Source organism: Oncorhynchus mykiss, chromosome 6, assembly GCF_057628025.1.
Source record: "Oncorhynchus mykiss isolate SJ-2025 chromosome 6, ASM5762802v1, whole genome shotgun sequence".
NCBI classification, from domain to species: Eukaryota; Metazoa; Chordata; class Actinopteri; order Salmoniformes; family Salmonidae; genus Oncorhynchus; species Oncorhynchus mykiss.
The window spans coordinates 71,712,501-71,726,300 of NC_143027.1; positions in this window are offsets into that span (position 1 = coordinate 71,712,501).

Here is a 13,800-nt window from a genome sequence, read left to right on the forward strand (position 1 = left end):
CATGACGTTTTACTGTAAATCATTGTGGAATCCTGTGTATTTCAGGCTCTGTATTGTAGTTCTCTTGCCAATCCTACATTTACCTGTTTATCAATCATAACTCATGCTAAAGGGCACATAAAGGCAGGACTGAGCGTATTCCCTCATTGTTAGGCTGTCCAATGAGATAAACATTGGAGCTATCGTGAGAGTGCTATGACATACAGTAACATACAGTTTAGCCCTGTCAACACTAAAGTACAAGGTTTCATGTAAAACAAAATCATGAATTCTACCTACCACTTTGAGAGGCAGTTAAACCAATCGCCAGAGCCATCCATAATAACACCCATGTGGGCGTCTGTGTTGTCCCCATGGTCATCCTCTGGGTAGTGAACACAGGTGGTATGAGAAAGGTACTTGTTGGTTCTTGGCTTTATACCACCTGAGTGAAGGGAAGGTCCTTGGTTCTTCTGGACGTGAAGGTGTGGCAGAAGGGTTGGCTCTGTTCCAAGCATTTCATGGCCCTCTAATACCGGTATGAGAGGCTTAAACCCCATTTTCTCATTGCACAGAAAAAGGTATCAACAAGTGGTTCCTAGATTTGTTTACCTTCTGACCAAGTTGAAATATTTATTGAGACCAACCAAATAAACTAAACGTATATGTCAACCTAGTCTTGAGTTGAGCCACAACCCAGGAGGATATAGCCCTGACCCATCATTCAGGAGACACAGTGTTCATAGACAATGTTCATAACAATTATTATTGCATTAGTTAACTACTAGATTTTTTACATTTTTAAATTCAAATATATATGGACTGAATAAATAACAAAACAGGTCAAAAAGTGTGTGTTAATTTGTTTTGTTTACCTTCTAATGACTCTTTTAACAGACCAACATAACACACTCCAGGTGTGTTCCTATGATAAGAGTAAATACTGATTCAATATATTGTCCTTACATTGAGGCTGAAATGTCTTATTGTTTCTCTTATCACTGTAACGGTTTTCTATAGGTGAAGTAGAGTCGGACCAAAATGCAGCGTGGCTATTGCGATCCATGTTTAATGAGACAAAGTAAACACGATCAAATACAAAAACAAATAAACGTAACACGAAAACCAAAACAGCCTAATACTGGTGCAAAGTAACACAGCGACAGAAACAAGGACACTAAGGACAATCACCCACGAAACACTCAAAGAATATGGCTGCCTAAATATGGTTCCCAATCAGAGACAACGACAAACACCTGCCTCTGATTGAGAACCACTTCAGACAGCCATAGACTTCACTAGAACACCCCACTAAGCTACAATCCCAATACCAACACACCACATACAAAAACCCATGCCACACCCTGGCCTGACCAAATAAATGAAGATAAACACAAAATACTTCGACCAGGGCGTGACAGAACCCCCACCCTAAGGTGCGGACTCCCGGACGCACATCAAAACAATAGGGAGGGTCCGGGTGGGCGTCTGTCCATGGTGGCGGCTCCGGCGCGGGACCTGGACCCCACTCTATCAATGTCTTAGTCCCTCCTCCTCGCGTCCTAGGATAGTCCACCCTCGCCGCCGACCATGGCCTAGTAGTCCTCACCCAGAAACCCACTGGACTGAGGGGCAGCTCGGGACTGAGGGGCAGCTCGGGACTGAGGGGCAGCTCGGGACTGAGGGGTAGCTCGGGACCGAGGGGTAGCTCGGGACCGAGGGGTAGCTCGGGACCGAGGGGAAGCTCGGGACCGAGGGGAAGCTCGGCACCGAGGGGAAGCCCGGCACCGAGGGGAAGCTCGGCACCGAGGGGAAGCCCGGCACTGAGGGGAAGCTCAGGCAGGTAGTTGGATCCGGCAGATCCTGGCTGTCTGGCGGTTCTGGAAGAGTCTGGCTGACTGGCGGTTCTGGAAGAGTCTGGCTGACTGGCAGATCTGGAAGAGTCTGGCTGACTGGCAGATCTGGAAGAGTCTGGCTGACTGGCTGATCTGGAAGAGTCTGGCTGACTGGCTGATCTGGAAGAGTCTGGCTGACTGGCTGATCTGGAAGAGTCTGGCTGACTGGCTGATCTGGAAGAGTCTGGCTGACTGGCTGATCTGGAAGAGTCTGGCTGACTGGCAGATCCTGGCAGACTGGCTGCTCCATGCTGATTGGCGGCTCTGGCTTCTCCATGCTGACTGGCGGCCCTGGCTGCTCCATGCTGACTGGCGGCCCTGGCTGCTCCATGCTGACTGGCGGCCCTGGCTGCGCCATGCTGACTGGCGGCCCTGGCTGCGCCATGCTGACTGGCGGCCCTGGCTGCTCCATGCTGACTGGCGGCCCTGGCTGCTCCATGCTGACTGGCGGCCCTGGCTGCTCCATGCTGACTGGCGGCCCTGGCTGCTCCATGCTGACTGGCTGCTCCATGCTGACTGGCTGCTCCATGCTGACTGGCTGCTCCATGCTGACTGGCTGCTCCATGCTGACTGGCTGCTCCATGCTGACTGGCTGCTCCATGCTGACTGGCTGCTCCATGCTGACTGGCGGCTCCATGCTGACTGGCGGCTCCATGCTGACTGGCGGCTCTGGCTGCTCCATGCTGACTGGCGGCTCTGGCTGCTCCATGCTGACTGGCGGCTCTGGCTGCTCCATGCTGACTGGCGGCCCTGGCTGCTCCATACAGACTGGCAGCTCCATACAGACTGGCAGCTCCGGCGGCTCCTTGCAGACTGGCAGCTCCGGCGGCTCCTTGCAGACTGGCAGCTCCTTGCAGACTGGCAATTCTACGCAGACTGGCAGTTCTACGCAGACTGGCAGTTCTGAACAGGCGGGAGACTCCGGCAGCGCTGTAGAGGAGGAAGGCTCTGGCAGCGCTAAACAGGCGGGAGACTCCGACAGCGCTGGAGAGGAGGAAGGCTCTGACAGTGCTAGATAGGCGGGAGACTCCGGCAGCGTTGGAGAGGAGGAAGGCTCTGGCAGCGCTGGATAGGCGAGGCGCACTGTAGGCCTGATGCGTGGTGCTGGCACTGGTGGTACTGGGCCAAGAACACGCACAGAAAGCCTGGTGCGGGGAGCTGCCACCGGAGGGCTGATGCGTGGAGGTGGTACTGGATAGACCGGACCGTGCAGGCGCACTGGAGCTCTTGAGCACCGAGCCTGCCCAACCTTACCTGGTTGAATGCTCTCGGTCGCCCTGCCAGTGCGGCGAGGTGGAATAGCCCGCACTGGGCTATGCGGGCGAACCGGAGACAACGAGCGCAAAGCTGGTGCCATGTAAGCCGGCCCAAGGAGACGCACTGGGGACCAGATGCGTAGAGCCGGCTTCATGGCACTTGGCTCGATGCTCACTCTAGCCCGGCCGATACGAGGAGCTGGAATGTACCGCACCGGGCTATGCACCCGCACTGGAGACACCGTGCGCACCACAGCATAACACGGTGCCTGCCCGGTCTCTTTAGCCCCCCGGTAAGCACAGGGAGTTTGTGCAGGTCTCCTACCTGGCGTAGCCATACCCCCGTTAGCCCCCCCCCCAATACATTTTTGGGGCTGACTCTCGGGCTTCCATCCGCGTCGCCGTGCTGCCTCCTCATACCAGCGCCTCTCCGCTTTCGCCGCCTCCAGTTCTTCTTTGGGGTGGCGATATTCTCCTGGCTGAGCCCAGGGTCCTCTTCCGTCAAGGATCTCCTCCCAAGTCCATAATTCCTTATTTCGTATCTCCTGCTGCCGCTGTTGCTTCTCCTGCTGCTCCTGCCTGTTGACACACCGCTTGGTCCTGTTGTGGTTGGGTGATTCTGTAACGGTTTTCTATAGGTGAAGTAGAGTCGGACCAAAATGCAGCGTGGCTATTGCGATCCATATTTAATGAGACAAAGTAAACACGATCAAATACAAAAACAAATAAACGTAACACGAAAACCAAAACAGCCTAATACTGGTGCAAAGTAACACAGCGACAGAAACAAGGACACTAAGGACAATCACCCACGAAACACTCAAAGAATATGGCTGCCTAAATATGGTTCCCAATCAGAGACAACGACAAACACCTGCCTCTGATTGAGAACCACTTCAGACAGCCATAGACTTAACTAGAACACCCCACTAAGCTACAATCCCAATACCAACACACCACATACAAAAACCCATGCCACACCCTGGCCTGACCAAATAAATGAAGATAAACAAAATACTTCGACCAGGGCGTGACAATCACAAAGAGTTTTTACACACAATGGCAATATTGCTCATGACTTGATATGAAGGAAACCCTTGATTACATTACTAATTAATTGTTTATAATCACAAAATGCTATTAGTATTGTTGCAATGCACAATGTGGTTATGTGGTGCTGTTTAATGTAGCTCCACCATCTCATGCCCTTATATAAACGTTCTTGTAGAAGGGTCGTTCCTTTGGATTTCAATCACTTTTTGACTACACCCCTTTTTACTTGAACAAAACTTTCTATACATATTAGAAGTAGTCAGAAAGTAACTTTTTGGACCTGAATGACAAAACATTTAGGAGATAGATTTGCTCAAAGTTTACCCATTTTTCATACCCCACCCTACCATTAGACATCCATGTCTTCATCACTTGAAAAGAGAAACGGTTTAGTTTGATATTATTTAAAAGCTTGCAAACAGGGTAGTCAAACTATTTTATAAAAATAATTAAAATATATATATATTTTAATACATTTGTTACCTAAAACATCAATTATTTAAAAATGCATGTATTCCAATCTTCACATATGTTGTAGCTTAGAGCCTATTTTAGAACATCTGAGGTCTTTATGTTGTGACTGACAACAGTGTCATGTTTTGACATATAAAAATCAACATTTCTACTTTCAAATGGTAGCACAACGATGGTTGGAGGTCCACACATCAGAGAATGTTGACTTGAATGGGAACATCAGTTGCTTTAAATTGTTTTGTCAATCTTCCATACAAACCCATTAAAATCATAGAAATATAGATAATAGAACAGCCATTCCTATTTAATTTAAAATAGTTTTACAACACTGTTTGCAAGGTTTTAAACTATAACATACTCAACCGTTTACCTTTTCCAGTGCTGAAGACATGGATGTCTCATGGTAAGATGGGGTATGCAAAATGGGTCAACTTTGAGCACTTCTATCTACACTTTCTGACCATTTCTACCATGTGCAAATATCTATGGAATGTTATGTTCAAATCAAAAGGGGCGCGGACAAAAAGTGAATGAAATCAAATGGAACGACCCAGAACCGAGGTTCAAAATGAATGTGTTTTGGCATGAAAACCCCCTTTTGGATTCAAAATACACCCATTAAAACTGTGAATGATCGGAATATATTGTTGAAAGCTGTGTTCCGGTTGCAAAGCATCACTTGATTCATGATTTAAAAATGCAATTGTCACTGAGCTATTCATGAATTTCACACAAGGGTTAGGAAGATTCTACTTAAACTGTATCCCCAACTAGACCTTTGCCAAGATGATTAAGGATATTGATACCATCTTGTAATTTCAACATACAGTCATATCCTTGAAAGTAAATGATAGCAGGTTATTTTTAGGTACTCGTAAGCATGTACATAGGTAGCTAATAACAGTTTTGTTATTTAGCAGACGCTCTTATCCAGAGTGACTTACAGTAATTGCACTCATCTTAAGATAGCTCAGTGGGACAACCACATACAGTTGAAGTCGGAAGTTTACATACACCTTAAAAAAAATTGTAGACCTGTACCAGGCTGGGAAGACTGAATCTGCAATAGGTAAGCAGCTTGGTTTGAAGAAATCAACTGTGGGAGCAATTATTAGGAAATGGAAGACATACAAGACCACTGACAATCTCCCTCGATCTGGGGCTCCACGCAAGATCTCACCCCGTGGGGTCAAAATGATCACAAGAACGGTGAGCAAAAATCCCAGAACCACACGGGGGGACCTAGAGAATGATCTGCAGAGAGCTGGGACCAAAGTAACAAAGCCTACCATCAGTAACACACTACGCTGCCAGGGACTCAAATCCTGCAGTGCCAGACGTGTCCCCCTGCTTAAGCCAGTACATGTCCAGGCCCGTCTGAAGTTTGCTAGAGAGCATTTGGATGATCCAGAAGAAGATTGGGAGAATGTCATATGGTCAGATGAAACCAAAATATAACTTTTTGGTAAAAACTCAACTCGTTGTGTTTGGAGGACAAAGAATGCTGAGTTGCATCCAAAGAACACCATACCTACTGTGAAGCATGGGGGTGGAAACATCATGCTTTGGGCCTGTTTTTCTGCAAAGGGGCCAGGACGACTGATCCGTGTAAAGGAAAGAATGAATGGGGCCATGTATCATGAGATTTTGAGTGAAAACCTCCTTCCATCAGCAAGGGCATTGAAGACGTGGCTGGGTCTTTCAGCATGACAATGATCCCAAACACACCGCCCGGGCAATGAAGGAGTGGCTTCGTAAGAAGCATTTCAAGGTCCTGGAGTGGCCTAGCCAGTCTCCAGATCTCAACCCCATAGAAAATCTTTGGAGGGAGTTGAAAGTCCGTGTTGCCCAGCAACAGCCACAAAACATCACTGCTCGAGAGGAGATCTGAATGGAGGAATGGGCCAAAATACCAGCAACAGTGTGTGAAAACCTTGTGAAGACTTACAGAAAACGTTTGACCTCTGTCATTACCAACAAAGGGTATAATACAAAGTATTGAGATAAACTTTTGTTATTGACCAAATACTTATTTTCCACCATAATTTGCAAATAAATTCATTAAAAATCCTACAATGTGATTTTCTGGATTTTTAAACAATTTTTGTCTGTCATAATTGAAGTGTACCTATGATGAAAATTACAGGCCTCTCTCATCTTTTTAAGTGGGAGAACTTGCACAATATGTGGCTGACTAAATACTTTTTTGCCCCACTGTATGTGCCCTTTGTTCCCCTATGGTGCGGTGTTCTAATGCCCGTTGCTGCATGTGCTGTGCATTTTGGGCTTTTGTCCCCTTGTGGATTGCGCAGATGACTACGGGTCTCGTCTCGTGTGATAATCATTGTGCGTGGGTGTTATTTATTCGAGGTACTCCTCGCACTTTTGTTTGGGTTTCAACCCTGTGTTTTTGTTATCTGTTTGTTTGGTCTTCATCCCCACGCTGTCATTTGGGGCTTCATAAAAAAAACCTATAATGCATTCCTGCGTCTGCCTCCCCAATCACTTCATACCAATGTGACAGATGGCACAAGCGGGGAGCCCAGCCAGGAGCATGTTGCAGCAGTCCAGACGGGAGAGGACAATAGCCTGGATTAGGATCTGCGCCGCTTCCTTTGTGAAGTAGGGTCGTACTCTACGGATGTTGTAGAGCATGCAGGAGCGAGTCACTGCTTTGATGTTTGCAGAGAGCGACAGGGTGTTGTCCAGGGTCACTGAAAGGTCCTTTGCACTCTGAGAGGGCGACACTTTGGAGTTGTCAACCGTAATGGAGCGGAGTTTGTGCAAGCAGGCCTTTCCCTGGAGGAAGAGCAGTTACGTCTTGTTGAGGTTGAGCTGGAGGTAGTGGGCTGACATCCAAGTTGAGATATGCGTGCCGCCACCTGGGTGTCAGAAGTGGGAAGGAGAAAAGTAGTTGAGTGTCATCTAAATAGCAATGAGAGACCATGTGAGGATACGATGGATATGAGTGACTTGGGAGTATAGAGATTAGAGGAGAGGGCCTAGAGCCAAGTCCTGGGGGACACCAGTAGCAAGAGTACATGGTGCAGACACAGATCCTCTCCACGTCACCTGGTAGGAGAGGCCAACCAGGTAGGATGTAATCCTAGAGTGTGCAGAGCCTGAGACCCACAACCTTGAGAGGGTAGAGAGGAGGATCTGATGGTTCATGGTGTTGAAGGCAGCGGATAGATCTAGGAGGATGAGAACAGAGGAGAGAGAGTCAGCTTTGGCAGTGTGGAGAGCTTCCATGACACAGAGGAGAGCAGTCTTGGTTGAGTGACTGACTGTTTAGGGTCAAGAAGATTGTTCTGAGAGAGATAACGAGAAAGTTGATCAGAGACAGCACACTCGTGTGTTTTGGAAAGAAAAGAAAGAAGGGATACAGGTCTATAATTTTTTACGTCAGATGAGTTGAGTGTTGGTTTCATGAGGAGGGGAGCAACTCTGTCCATCTTGAAGTCAGAGGGGTAGAATGAGTTGATGAGGGAAGAGAGGAATGGGAGAAGACCTACAAAAAGTATGTTTCTTGTGTAACTTGCTTTTTATTAAATAATATTGCCTTTACTATGGCTAACACATGACTTATGTGTGAATAAGAAAACACAAACAAAGCCTAATATGTGGCTAATAAGACACAATAAAGGCATTTTAGCTACTTATATACACAATTATAAACTAACAAGTTTTTTTATACTGTATGTGTAGCCTACCTTAAAGTAAAGTGTTACCAAATAAATCAGTTTGTATATTATACCCGTATTCATGTTTAACACCACAATAAGAATAATACGTAATTACCCCATAATATATCGCAAAATAATTGGTTTTAGTCATTAGCGCACAGTGCCATGGAGACTACACACTAGAAGGGCCATACACACCTGGACACAACAACCAGAGAGCTCTATGCCATGTATCCCTATGGCCAGTAATTAACTTAATAATAATTTTGGGTCATCGGTACAGATATCCAGGAATGTACATATACCATACATCAAAGTTAGTTGGGTCATAGTTGAAGCAAGAAAAATACCAGAACTGGGTCAAATACTTGAGGTGACTAGATTAACTTGCCTGTTATAATGTAACTAATGGAATAGTCCCAACAGTGCAACCTAGGCTTGGCCAAACCTGCACATCGGAAATTCAGGATTTTAAAACTTGATGTTAGATGGTTCTTCACCCTGAAAGTAGTCTATGGGCCAGGAGAAAATGTATTCCATGCTTCGGTTTTCTTTAGACAGCCACTACAAACTTCAGCTAACTTTAGCCACCACTAGATAACAATAAATGGAAGGGACATGTGTGAGGCACATGGGGATGTGTGAAACTTACTCCTCAGCCTGAAGTGTCCCCACTTGCACTAGCAAATATCTAGCTTTTCTTTTTGTCCTAGACTTGGCACTCCGGTACCGCTTGCCATGGGTAGTAGAGAGAACAGTCTATGACTGGGGTGGCTGGGTTCTTTGACAATTTTTAGGGCCTTCCTCTGACACAGCGTGGTGTAGAGGTCCTGGATGGCAGGGAGCTTAGCCCCAGTGATGTACTGGGCCAAACGCACTACCCTCTGTCATCGTCAGGGCCACAAGGCAGATGTCCTGGGTTTGAGCCTCAATGTGAGCCAAATCACCTTTTAGTGACATCAAACCAAATATGATGATTATTTCAGTTTATTTGACTGTGACATTTTGACAATTGCATACATGCCCCCATCAGTTCTAGCAGTGGCTAAAGTTAGCTGACATTTATAGTGGCTGTTAAGATAATGGATTACAGTTTCTCCTGGTCCACCGGCTACTATTAGGATGAGGAGCCATCTAACAACAAGCTGTAATATCCTGAATTTCCCCTTTAATAAAGCCTGTCTTGCTGTAGGTACTGTATTGCAGCTTTCAATTCATCTTGAAATTATATACAAATGTTAATTTAATCAACAGGAAGAAATGTCAGCCCATCTAGTCATATAAGACCAGAGAAATTGGACTCTGCACTGATGCCCTAACCTCTTAGTTGAATGGTGTAGCAATTGAATCATCCCTTGGTTTGTTAATCACTTGAAAAAATTGCCAATTCCCACTTCATTCACTGCCAGTCCTTAGACTCACCAGCTTAAATATGTAGGCTGGCCATTGCAATGGTTGCACTGCCAAAGTTGCACTGTGTCAGCATTACAGCACTTCCAAGAACAGGATCTGGAACCCGGCACTCATGAATACATGTCCATTTAATAAAGTTGCATTTGATGTCATTGATGTGATATAATTATTATTTGAAACTAATAATTTGATGGGGGACCTCCCTGATATGTAGGTCAGTAGGCCATATATTCAGCCATGAGTTATATCAGAACAAGAGCCGTGCAAAGGAGAATCGCTTTGTCAGTCTTAGAGACTCAATCAATCCTGCTGTAAAACAAAAATATATACATCATGTACACTAATATTCGTATTTACTTGTGCAGTGAAGCTAAAAGGTTTAATTTAGCTCTATACTCCAGCACTTTGGATGTGAGATCAAATGTTGTATGAGGCGACAGTACAGAATGTCAACTTTATTTGAGGGTATTTTCATACGTATCTGTTTCACAGAAATGAAAGCACTTTATTTTCCCTGATCAGCAATGTTTCCCTCTCTCCACAACATGTAGATATTTTGCACACAGAGCTTTTCATTTTACAGTTTAAACACATAGGTCTGTGGTTAGAACTCCGTGTGGGGAGTGGGGATCTCTTTCTGTGAGGAGATGGTCAGAGTGCATTGCGTGTCACTGAGAGCCAGACAAACTTGGGCATTAGTCTTATGTCTTTTTTGTAACCAAGCAGACAAAACAATATGTAGCCATAACTCAGCAAAGTGTAGTAGCTACAGTACATACTGTACATTTGGTGTGACGTAATGATGTGGACAGCTGAAAAAAAGCACAAAAATACAAGTGGAGCTTTTCATTCCCACTTTAGATGTTAATGCAGTTACCTAAATTAGCTCTGAGCAAATGAATTAATAATACCATACAAGGCTTTGTTAATCTCCCAAGATGTAACAATATTCTTCAAATGTTCCTTTAAGAGTTTTTCCTATACGTACTTGAAACTATAAAGAATTTAGAAACCTCAAAAAAGTGTTTGATGAATTGTGGAATGTTTGTTCATCAGTTCGTACTTTGGGTTCTATCACCATTGACATGTACTGGTTCAATAGCCCTACCCACCTCTAGATACACAGGTGGAGCGGCTGCCCGCAGGCAGCTTGAGGAAGCAGTGACTCAGATGTGTTGCAACTGTTCTGGACAGAAGACCTCATGTGGTGAAACACATATACGTCTGTTTGCGTATGCAATTACACAGTCTCCGCTGTATGTCCATACTTCAATATTTGTCAGACCTTTTCTTCAGCAAATATTTGTAGCTCATTGGTGCCCTCCAATTTACACATAAATTACACTTGGTGAGCCCCCCCAAAAAAACATATAATCTCTCACACTAATACTAGCATACAACCACATTGCCAAAATGAGTCTAACATTAGTATTAAAAATGTAGCACGTATGTAAGTTGTAACAGATGGGTAGACCGTCCAACCGACAGACAGCTCTCACCCCCACCCCTGGAGCATTGTGGGAGTCAGGGCAAGGGTCATTTGGATGAGACCTCATGCAATGAGGGTCGAAACATCTCTGCCTCAATTGTATGTGGCTGCATTTACATACGTACAACAACAGTCTGTTGAAAAAAAAAAGTCAAATATGTCTCATTGCTACAATGAACTATCTTGACTTCTCATATTGATGGTTGGATATGTTGAATTTGCATTTTTCTGGGATTTTCTCTCAAGCTCAGTTGGGACAACATCAGGTAACAGCATTACCAAACAATGATAAACTCCTTCAACCAAGTCATATTGGACATGAGAAATGATAGACTGAACAAACATGTAAAATGCAACATGTAATAATTTCAAAGATTTTACTGAGTTATAGTTCATATAAGGAAATCAATCAATTGAAATAAATTCATTAGGGCCTCAGGATCTCATCACGGTATCTCTGCGCATTCAAATTTCTATCGATAACATGCAATTGTGTTTGTTGTCCGTAGCTTATGTTTGCCATTACCATAACCCCACCGCCACCATGGGGCACTGTGTTTACAACATTGAGCAAACCGCTCTCCCACACGACACTATACACACTGTCTGCCATCTGTACAGTTGAAACCAGGATTCATTCATGAAGAGCACACTTCTCCAATGTGCCAGAGGCGCTCGAAAGTGAGCATTTGCCCACTGAAGTCGGCTACAATGCCGAACTGAAGTCAGGTCAAGACCCTGGTGAGAACATTGAGCACACAGATGAGCTTCCCTGAGATGGTTTCTAACAGTTTGTGCAGAAATTCTTCGGTTGTGCAAATCCAGTTTCATCAGCTGTCTGGTCTTCGCCGATCCCACATATGAAGAAGCCGCATGTGAAGGTCCTGGGCTGGCGTGGTCACTCATGGTCTGCGGTTGTGAGGCCGGTTGGACGTACTGCCAATTTTTCTAAAACAATGTTGGAGGTGGCTTATGGTAGAGAAATCAACATTAAATTAGCTGCCAAAAGCTCTGGCGGACATTCCTGCAGTCAGCAGGCCAATTGCAGGCTCCCTCAAAACTTGAGACATCTGTGGCATTGTGTTGTGTGACAAAACTGCACATTTTAGAGAGGCCTTTAATTGGCCCCAGCACAAGGTGCACCTGTGTAATGATCATGCTGTTTAATCAGCTTCTTGACATGCCACCTGTCAGGTGGATGGATTATCTTGGCAAAGGAGAAATTCTCATTTTCTCAGATATTTTGTTTCAGGACCAAAACATCAAATGTTGTGTTTTTATTTTTGTTCAGAATATTTGCAGTGCATCAGTGCAACAATGTCATCATAACCGGACAAAAGTGATCACACCAATGCACTTTTTCTCCTCAACTTTCCCAAACATGCATTTTCTATGCTGTAAGCCACAATCAGCAATTTGCAAGAGCAAGCCTGCTTCTTTCCCCAAATAGGCTATTAGGCATAGCATTAATAAAACATGAAAATATATGTTCAGTAATTTTGCAGCCTATAGCTTTTCCTAGGATTTCACGAGAAGGGGAATGCCTATTGCGGAAAGGCTTGCATAGCCTATAGCCTGTTGGGCACGGGAACAGTTGGAAGAGAGTGGCTAGTGATGTGTAGCCAAAGTAAGAAGCTAAATATGGAGATATTAGGCCATTCATTAGATAAATATTAGGACTATAGGCTAAACATTTACCTGTCAAAGTCCAAGAAAAATAACAGTTATGTAACGAACCTCGTCCTCCTCTTCTGAGGAGGAGTAGCGAGAAGGATCGGAGGACCAATTTGCAGCGTGGTAAGTGTCCATGATGTTTATTTTAATACATAAACTGAACACTACGAAATACAAAACAATAAACGTGAAATGAACGAAACAGTCCCATGTGGCACGAACACTAACACGGAAGACAAACACCCACAACCCAAAAGTGAAACCCAGGCTACCTAAGTATGATTCTCAATCAGGGACAACAATTGACAGCTGCCTCTGATTGAGAACCATACTAGGCCGAACTCAAAAACCAACATAGAAAAACAAACATAGACTGCCCACCCAACTCACGCCCTGACCATACTAAAACAAAGATAAAATAACAGAACTAAGGTCAGAACGTGACAAGTTAACAGGTTATGAAATTACAAATCTGTAGGTGTTCCTCCAGGCTGCACTCAAAGATTCACTATTGATAAGGCCTAGGCTTACTTTTTCAGAAAATAAAATGATTAAACCTGGGCTACAACAACACAATGCAATGAGGAATGTATTATTTTTATCAAGCGAATACACAATTATTGTAAACTGGCTCATTCGAATAGCCCCTCACACATGAACTGCAGTTTACAGCCTAGACTAGAGTTTTGTACTCACCTGAAAACAATAACATTCTTTATTATATTGTGTTGTTGTAGCCTAGGTAGGAAACATATCTGGTCCCTAAAAAACTTAAACAATAGGGTAGCTTCTCCATCTGTGTACGCAGGCACTGGGAGGGAGCGCAATCAGCTAGGCTATCTATGATGTCATTATTTTATAAACTTTCTTTTCATTCACTG